We start from the raw sequence: 8,354 nt of genomic DNA, 5'->3' as shown, positions 1-8,354 counted from the left end.
ATCAATCTTTTTTTTTCATGTGTCGCAAAAAAAAATGTGAATGTTATTGTGACCACGCTAACGCGGCTAACATGTAGCTGAGTCGTTTTTTTAAGTGTTGTGAACAAGGTTGGGAGACACTTGTGAAAATGCTCACCTGGCCAAAGTGTCTAACGTGGCTAACCTGTAGCGTGTTACAAACAGATTCTAGATTTACTGTGAATGTATTAATAAAGTCTGACTAGCTGTGTTTCCATTGCACATATGTGTGAAAATGCATCAAATTTCTAGAAAAGTTGACAAAATACAATTGCACATTTACATTATTTACGTTAAATCCAAATTATGTAAATAAACACAATCATTCAAAAACATGGCGTTGGATGTGAACAATACTTTGAATTACAGCACATACATTCAAATTTCGGTTAAACACTCATCATCATCATCTATCAAGGGAGACATCTGTGTCTTCTTAAGGCCACGGAGCACCAAGTTAGGTGGTGGGAGGGGCTACAGATGAAGCAATTTTGGTTGGTGATTTTACATCCAACAATTCCGCATGACACGCTCAACTTTGAATGAACTGTGTGAGGCTGTTGGACCTCTTGTGATGTCCGCCATGCTGTGTGCCCAAGGGAGTCAGTTCCTACCAAGAAGGTCACATGACGAATTTAATTTGAAAAAGTGTTTCCATTGGCATTTTGCGAAATAAGTCAATTTTGATATACCCCAAAAACCACCATCTTCGGAGCACAAAACCTCTATTTTAGATAAATGGAAGTTTTTTCAAAATTGTCGTGTTTCCATCAGGCGAATTTATTATCGCAAATCTAGTTTGCAAAATTTCAAAGTTAATGGAAAAGCAGCTACTAACAGACTTATCTCTGACTCCTTTGACTCACTTTATGTCTTATAGTTCAAAGCACCTTGCACCTTATATTGCGGAAAATACAGTAAGTAGAGAGTATAGCAGGCAAGTCTGGACATAGTTTGAGGTGGTTTTATGACTAAAGACGGGAGAGCCAAGAAACTTGGGTCACAAAGGTTTCCAACAAATCTAGTGTTGTCATTCATTCCTCTAGTTTGCCTATATGCTAACATGTCAGCTTGGTTAACAAATGGGAAGTACAAAACCAGGTGGAAAAAGGAAGCTGCCTTACGTTGGTTAATTTGTGAAATATGTGTGAAATGTGTGAGCCCCATCAAGTGTCGGTGGAGTCTTGCACTCAGAATGTGAGAGCTGACAGTTTGAAGCTCAGCTGTGGGTGTTTGGCAGCCCACAGTGATGAGCCTGATGGTTTTGCAGCGAGACGAGCTTTGCTGCCGTCCCTGCCACACACCGGATCCATTCCTCATTTTAGTTTCCATAGTTTCCTCATTATTTATTCAACTTTCTGCATGTTCCTCTCTGGGGAGACTCCATGTTTCTATCTAGAGAAGCAATAAGCCTTTTATTGAGAGGTTTAGCTAACTATAAGAGTTCAGACCAAATAGCCTAAGGTAAATTTATTTAAATCTGTTTAACACTGATTTTATGAGTAACATTTGAAGGTCTTTCACCATCTTTTTCTTTTCAGGTAAGTTTTCAGATACAAACAAAAGAAAAAATGTGGAAATTCTAGTACGATTGTATGTCTTTGTGAATGTGAATTTTTTTTTAAACACTATCTTTTTAGAGTTTTTAATATGTATTTTATTCGCTTTATGTTAAGCGCTTTGTGCTTTGGCGAATGAAAAAAAGCTATATAAATTAATAACGTTTAGATTCTAAAGGAGAAAAGAACATGACGTCACTGAAAAGTTACAGTATGTTAAAGATTTTGTGTTTGAATGTTTCCTCAGGTGTAAAATTTACTCTAAAAAAATCTACTACTGGGGCAGTTTACATCCATTTTCTTTAACCCACTGTATTTCTTTTGGGGTCATGAGGTTGCTGGAGCCTATCCTAGCTACTGTTTAGCAAAGGCACTGAATAGGTCACCAGTGCAGGCCCACACAGTCACACCTAGAAACAATTCATGCCTCGTTTTTACTGAAGCGGACTGGTCCTCTCCTGGCCAGTTTAAAATGGTCCGGGCAATTCCTGTTGAGCATTTCCATTGGAGTATTGGACCATCAAAGTGCATGCTGGGTGTAGACCAATGTTGTAGCTATGGTGAAGAGGCTGATGCGTTTGGATCCATGTGCAAACGGATATTTAATATCAAGATAAACAGACAAGGAGCGGGTAGAACGGAGACGTCAAACCAGACAAAAGTCAAAAAACAAGGAGTGAGGACAAGCAGGAGTCAAAACACAGAGAAACGCTTAGAGGAACGCTCGGCAAGACTGTCATCAAGACTTCGCACTGAACAAAGGTTAGAGAGCAGAATATATGCTGGATGACTGATGAATGACTGGAGACAACTCGTGAAGACTTGCAAAGGAGGCGATGCATGCTGGGAGATGTAGTGAGAAGGCAGTGGAAACAGTCAATACTCTGGCAATGGCTCCCTCTCGCGGTCGAAGGTGTCATTGGCTGGTGGATCCTAGACAGTAGCTGTGCGTCATTGAGGTGCGACTACAGCAGCTCCCCATATTTGCATATTTGCATATTTGTTTTGTCTCCAGTCCCTAACCTCTGCGAAAAAAGTGGGAATACAATGAAGATTGTGGGGGGCCAAAACTTTCGGCTTGGATCTTGAGTCGGGAAAAGTGCTGGCCGGGTGCTTGCTGAAGCCGTAATATCTTTCTGCCAATCAATGAATTTCATTGTGTGACGACAGAAGCTCCGCTCTCATTGGTCCATTCCATTTTTCTATGGACCTACAACCAATGGGGGACCAAAAATCATACAAATATGTCCTGATTTTATAATGGAAATGCTCAAAATACCGTACCGGTCCAGTGCTGTCTAGACCGCTCAGTGAAAAAGAGGCAGGGGTTCCCAAACTACATCCCGCGGGCGCGCCTCTAAATTTGGCCCGGCCCCAAAACCATATCAGAGACCCATTGTTTTTATAGGTTTCATTTTTTAAATGTTTTAGAATTATTTTTTTCTGTGAATGTTAAAGGGATTATTAAAATTTGGTTATGTGTAGCACTTTGGAAAAACATAATTGTTTACATTTAGGCTGTGATCGTTACATTTTTTCTTCAGCCCCACATCAAAGAAGAGTCATGTGCCCCAGCTCAGGTGCGACGCGGGAGTGCTCTAGCAATGGCAGATGTCTCCCTTTGGAGATCTGCTGCAGACAGGCTCTGCTGCCGACCTCGCAAAACTCCAAACTCACGAAGGTTCACGCGATAACCCACCATTTATTACAATTTAAGTTGTTAATAGCCCCAATTTCACAGGTAGTGCTGTCACTCAGCTCCAGCATCTAGCAAAAATTCAAACCCACAAAGCAGATTCGGAGCGCCGGAGAGGCCAGATCGCAGAGATCTCACACTTTTAAAGTTACGTAAAGACTCCAGTGGTCGTATCGGAGCCGTAAAGTTAGCCATGGGGTCCCGGGGGGACCCAGCCGTGAGCTGAACCAGGGCCTTCTCAAGAGTGCTAACCACTACACCATTATGCAGCTAAGAAATAGTTTTAGTCCTTCCATTTATAATCTTTTTATTTTATTTATCTTGTTTTGAACCTGTAACAAACAGGTCTATTTTGGAAATCAATCACTGTGTCCTAATAAAATGTCCAGAATATATAAAAGTGGGCGGAGCTTTGGTTGTTAAAAACCTGCTTTAAATTGGACATTTATTCTGATTGCATCATCGTCATCCAGTTAATTTTTCTTCCCTTTCCTTATGTTTGGACAATGTAATAGCCAGTGTTTGAACCATGTAGTAGTTTTATTCTTTCACTTTTCATTTTAAGTATGTATATGATGCTTACTAATTAGACTGATGAGCATTTTTGGTTTCTTATTGTAAGAACTCATTTTTACTTAAAATGATAACTTTGTGGGTAATATCACAGACCAAGTAGACCACAGATTTGAGATATTTTGCAATTATACTGATGTATCTATGGGTTATTTTGTGTTAAATAAGAGTTTTTTTCATCTTGACTGGGTTTTTGTTTTGTGAGCTCAACTGTCTCAGCTATACGGACATTGCTAAGAATCTTTATCTGTGTCTAATGCATATTCACATCTTCTATTACCTCGCTAAATATTTTCGTATGTAAAATGACTGTAGTTCTGGCTTCTTCTTTTTAGTTTCTTATAGAAATCTTCACAGCTCTGCAGTGCTCTGTAGAAGTCGGAGGGTCTGATCTCTATCTGCCACCAGGGAGCACTATTCCTCTGTAATGGCTTCTAAACGGCCCTTTTAAAAAAAGACCAGGGCCACATAACAGACCAAATGGCACTTGTATGCGTAGGATTTCAGCGTCTGCGCGGCGTACTTAAACACACTATGGCACACATCAGCACGCAGCCCGGACTCCCACCAGAGAGCCGGACTCCTCCACTTCTCTCAGGCAAAAGGCCAAAAACATTTACAACACTTCAAGTGTCTGCGACACAAGAACGCCCTCTCCGCTGTGAAATATGTAAATATTGCACTAATCAAAGGGTTGTGGAATTGCAAAATGCCACGGAAAGGTTATGACCTGGAGTCTGCGCTAATAGAAGGGTGAGGAAGAGAAGGATGGAGAAGGGAGGGAGGTGGGAGGCAGAGGAGTGACAGCTACCACAGGCGTTCCTCCTGCCTGAGGAGGACCTTCACATGTTGACCTCCGCCTCCTGCACTCCAACGCGCTGACAGTAATGAATAGGAAGGGGCTGTTTATGCATATCAAATGTTATTTACTCTCCCGTATAGTCAAGTGTAGCCACAGAGGAAAGGCGGAGAGGCCGGATCAGAAGGAAAACAGGATATTCCCCAAGACCGCGAGCTGCCGTTAGAACAATGTGGACAAGAATGCAGAGGCCTGGCGGTGAGCTGAGGTTAATCTATCCATCGCCATGCATTACATGACATGGGTTTCGGCTCTGCTTGTTGCTTTGTTCACCGCCTCGATTTTCTTCCAGGATTTGACAGATGTGGAGTACCTGCGTGAAAAACAAGCGCTCTGCAAGTTTGTAAGCGAACTTGACAATGAACCTCTCTTGATATCTAGCCTGCATGATTATTTACTTCAACTATCTCCAGCTTCAGCCAGCCAAAGTGACAGAATCAGGCGGATGTGAGCATGCATTCCAGTCATGTAACATATTTTTTAAGCAGGATTAATTCTTCTCTCTACGTTGACATGATTGGTCCTAAATAGCACAAACCTTAAAGCCAGAGGGAGGAAAAGCCGCTGCCGAAACGTTATTCGGGAATGGGGGGGTGACATTCCACGACGAGCTCAAGAAAATAACCCAGAGCATGAACAATGAAGAATCAGCTGCCAGAAATCGTTTGTGTTTTCCTGAGCCTGTGTGTCATCACTATCGGCCTCATTTCCCATCAGCCCCTTTTGAGAATTAAGTTGGATCTTAAGGATGCAAATGAGAACCTATGCTGCAGTCCCCACCCTCCCGTCCATGAATCCCAGGACAGAGCATGACATTTAACATCTCCTTCACTAATTTGTGTCTAATAGCCAAAAAGTGATTAGAATTAACATTAACGACGTTTCATATGTCTGCCTTTCTATTCATTACCCCTCTGCTGCTGAGACTTAACCGCCTAATGCCGGCGCCGGCTCCGTGCAGCTTAAATTTCATGTTTCACTTTTGGCAGGAACCCTTTTTTTTTTTACTCTTCACAAAAAAGACAACAAGGAGGGAGAATTAAAATCGGAGAAGAATCGGGCTTCCTCCTTTTAAATCTGCTCTATCGGGTCACATTCTCTTTACTAACTGACACCTCCACAGCAGCAGATTAGGAAGCACTTTTCCCCCCCGACGCCCAGACCCAAAGAAATGCATTTATACTTCCTCCCAGATCAGGACAGAGTGGCGATTATTGCATGAAAAATGAGCATTGTGTTTCCATCAAACAGGCAGCACCGTCCCCATGCCCTCCGCTCCGGTAATTAGTGACGGTCCCCAACCTTTTTTTTTTTTTTTTTTCAAGGGCGGCGCACTTCTCCCTGGTGCTTCTCTGGAGAGGTCATCCGACCCTACAGCGAGCATGTGACAAGGGTTTGCTCACCAGAAGCCTCGGGAGCACTGAGGTTTTACAATGTGATGGAAATTTAATAGCAGGAAGTGTTTGTGAGGTGGGGAAGGAACAAAGGCACGGATGCACGATTGTAAACACATGTACCACTGCTTTTGGTCCCAAATGGACGTTTTTTTCTATAAAATAACATTTTTATTACAGACCCACTCTGATGAAATTTGTGTTTTCGTGGCAATTTTGTCATGATGGAGGAAATCAATTCAGCTTAAAATGACAAATTTCTTTATTCAAATTGTTGTGAATCAGAAGCAAATTAGTCCCAGTTATGATTCTTATTGCTCGTTTCTGTAATACAAATATGGAGTTAAATGATTTCTTGGTAGCATTACCCCAAATTTCTATGCAATGTATCAGATATGGAACAATCAATGAATTATATAAGGTATATATATATATATATATATATATATATATATATATATATATTAGAGTTGGACAGAAAAAAAGGTTTGAAAAATAAGTTCATGAACATAAACTGGGCAGGCCCCACGCCCCCTTCATGCCTACTAGGGGTGTGTATTAACAAGAATCTGGTGATACGATATGTATCACTATACACATGTAACGATACGTATCCCAATAAATCCCAAGACAGTAACAGAGACAACATTTCACTTTTTTTAACAAGATTATTATATAGAAAAAGACTCAAACTTTGTGCTGAACTTGATCGATTTGAAATATCGATATTATCGATCCAAAGCTGGTATCGCATCCTATCAATATTTCAACTCTTCTTTAAAAACTTTTCTGGATCTGCAAAAAGGGCCGCTGCCTCACCACTCCCACCAGTGTTTTATGATCTCAGCAGCAGGAGAGCGAGCATGCGTTATTCAGCCAGGCCCCCTCTGTTCTAAAGACATTTTAGTTTTTATCTGTGTTGCTTTTTACAATTTTTAAGATTCTTTTTAGGATTTTTTAAGAGTATTGGAGCCACCAAAAAAAAGATATTGTCCATTTTTTTTCTCGTAAATGTATGACTTCTTTAAATTAAATTAATTAAAGTCAAATAAAATTAATCTTTTTAATTTTACAAGATTTAAAGTCATAATTTAAAAACTTTTTTTTTGCTTGTAAAATGGCCTTCATAGGTTGTGTTTTTTTAATGCTTCTAACTGAAAATAAAAAGCTCTTGTTCATTTTATTAACAGCTTTATTCACACTTAACTGAAAATAGGTACTTAAAAAGGTTAAATACTGTTTTGTCAAACAAAACATGTAAGTAATTGTTAATTTTAACATTTGAGTGTTCCTTAGACAGCTATGTTGTGGAAAAAAGTTCCCCAAAGTTAATAGGTAGGGAATAGAAATTTCTCATTTGTAAATAAATACATCCTGTAAAATAGAAATTTTAATTTTATCAAGTAATTAAAAAAGGGAATCTTACAAAAAAAAAAAAACATTTCCGACACAGCGTTTACAAAAAATTGAATTTTTGAGGTTCATGTCACATCCACCACATTTACGAAAAATACTGATATTGATATTTTCGATATTGAGCAGTATCAAATTGGCATGGGATCGAAACCCAAATGCTCAGTATCGCCCAGCCCTACTGAATATTAATACATCTTTTGCAGTAATAAATGGTAAAATACAAACATTAACCAATTTAAAAGTTAACCAAAAAAGTTCATGGTGCTTTTCTTTTTTCAGACCATTATGCACCTCACTCTGATCAATCAACAGCAGAACTTTGACTCACTTCGTCTTTAGCATCTTGACTGAAGCTCTCCACACAGTTCGCGCCGCACAGCCCCTATATTAGCAGTACCAAAGTCTGTATTTGTGCCAAGAACCAACTTTCCTTAGTTAAAACTGAGTTGAACACGTCTAATTTTGCTATGTCACAACCGGGAACAACAACCACAACGCTGATGAGTTCAGATTTATCTCGCGAGATCTTCTTCTTGTTGTTTTGGTCGCGGTGTAGTGCTGCTCAAAGAGTCTCGGTGTGCTGTGCTGCCACCTAGTGGTTGGGAGTTAGAGGAGGAAAACAAAAGTAAGACGCTGAAACTTTGTTTTATTTTTCATTTGGATGGCTTGCTTTCCCCAACTTTTTGTGACATGTTAAACATGAAAATGATTTGATTTTGTTTGCTTGCTTGTAAATAATTATTTAAATATCTTCCAGGCAGCATTTTAAATCGATACAAGTATCGCCAAATTAAGTACCACGATATTTTACTGAATCAATATTTTCTTGCACCACTAAT

At 39.8% G+C, this 8,354-nt stretch overlaps 1 long non-coding RNA gene across 1 annotated transcript in view; it reads right to left on the bottom strand.

Moving 5' to 3' along the window:
• The window catches only part of LOC112140513, a 64,800-nt gene extending 56,788 nt beyond the window's left edge, over positions 1–8,012 (bottom strand). Inside the window, exon 1 of the long non-coding RNA XR_002918181.2 lies at positions 7,844–8,012. This is a non-coding gene — a long non-coding RNA (uncharacterized LOC112140513). The remainder of the gene's footprint in view (positions 1–7,843) is intronic.
• Between the last annotated feature and the right edge of the window lie 342 nt (positions 8,013–8,354).

Source organism: Oryzias melastigma, linkage group LG16 (assembly GCF_002922805.2).
Source record: "Oryzias melastigma strain HK-1 linkage group LG16, ASM292280v2, whole genome shotgun sequence".
In the NCBI taxonomy this organism is placed as follows: Eukaryota; Metazoa; Chordata; class Actinopteri; order Beloniformes; family Adrianichthyidae; genus Oryzias; species Oryzias melastigma.
Note: the sequence above shows the minus strand (reverse complement) of the source record. Positions and strands in the feature narration are given on the sequence as shown.